This window comes from Octopus bimaculoides, chromosome 19 (assembly GCF_001194135.2).
Source record: "Octopus bimaculoides isolate UCB-OBI-ISO-001 chromosome 19, ASM119413v2, whole genome shotgun sequence".
Lineage (NCBI taxonomy): Eukaryota > Metazoa > Mollusca > Cephalopoda > Octopoda > Octopodidae > Octopus > Octopus bimaculoides.
In genome coordinates this window covers 15,697,847-15,698,977 of record NC_068999.1, presented here as the reverse complement: position 1 = coordinate 15,698,977, position 1,131 = coordinate 15,697,847, and the positions used below count along the sequence as shown (strand labels likewise).

Genomic DNA, 1,131 nt, shown 5'->3' with positions numbered 1-1,131 from the left:
TTCAAATACAGATTTTCTTTTTCAAGTTTTTTTTTCCTCTCGAAATCGTAATCTGCATCTAAAATGTAACGCTGGAAAATTTCATTCAAAAAGTATGCATTTAAAAAAAAAAAAATTGAGAAAGAATGGTAACGAAGTCAGTGGTGGGTGCACTTCTGCAGTTATACCGAGTAGTACTTGCTTCTCTTTAGCATGACATGCCTTCAGCGAATGAATGGAGGACTCATTGGTTGTTTACTTTTAACACAGCTAAAACAACACTTCTTTCCATTAATCGCTGTTTTTTTATGCCAGATACTCTGCTTCGGAGCTTTTCTAATCCTCATCTTTCGGTTTTCAGTTTCTTTAAATATCTTAGTTCAATAATTATTTTACGTCGGTTGCTATATTAGTTACTTTAAACATTCGTACGCCATATTTAGTACAAGTAACTTATAGCATTGATTTCAAATTTTGGCACAAGGCCAGCAACTTTGTGAGAGAGAGTTAGTGGATTAGATTGATCCCGGTGCTCAACTGGTACTTATTTTATGGAGCCCAAAAGGTTGAAAATCATAGTCGAACTCGGCGGCATATGAGCTCAGATCGTAGAGTCGGAACAAATGCCACTATGCATGGTTTCCAGTGCATTAACGGTTCTGCCAACTCGCTTCCCTCAAGTAACTCATAATATTGGATATTATTATATAATATAGAGAAAAGGCAGCGAGCTGGTAGAATCGTTAGAACGCTGGACGAAATGCTTAGCGTATTTCGCCCGTCGCTACGTTCTGAGTTCAAATTCCACCGAGGTCGACTATGCGTGTCATTCTTTCGGGCCGCTAGATTAAGTAGCAGTAAACACTGAGGTCGATGTCATTAGTTAGTCCCCTCCACCATAATTTCAGGTCTTGTACCTATAGGAGAAAGGACTGTGTCATATAAATATGTGTTCCCTACCTAGATTTTTATAGAAATTTGTCCTGATGTTCAAACTTTTTCATACTGTATTCAAAAATATTCGTAGATTGTTCTATAGCTGAATCCTTTCTTTTGCTTTGTCCATTTCAAATTGCTACACTTTCTTGCTTATTGGAGAAAATTCCTTTATTTAATATTTGCATCGGTTCGAAGTGTAACGTTACAGGAAAA

At 37.0% G+C, this 1,131-nt stretch overlaps 1 protein-coding gene across 1 annotated transcript in view; it reads left to right on the top strand.

The window, feature by feature from the left end:
* The window catches only part of LOC106879478 (neuroligin-4, X-linked), a 625,710-nt gene that overhangs the window by 499,988 nt on the left and 124,591 nt on the right, over positions 1–1,131 (top strand). The window lies entirely within an intron of this gene.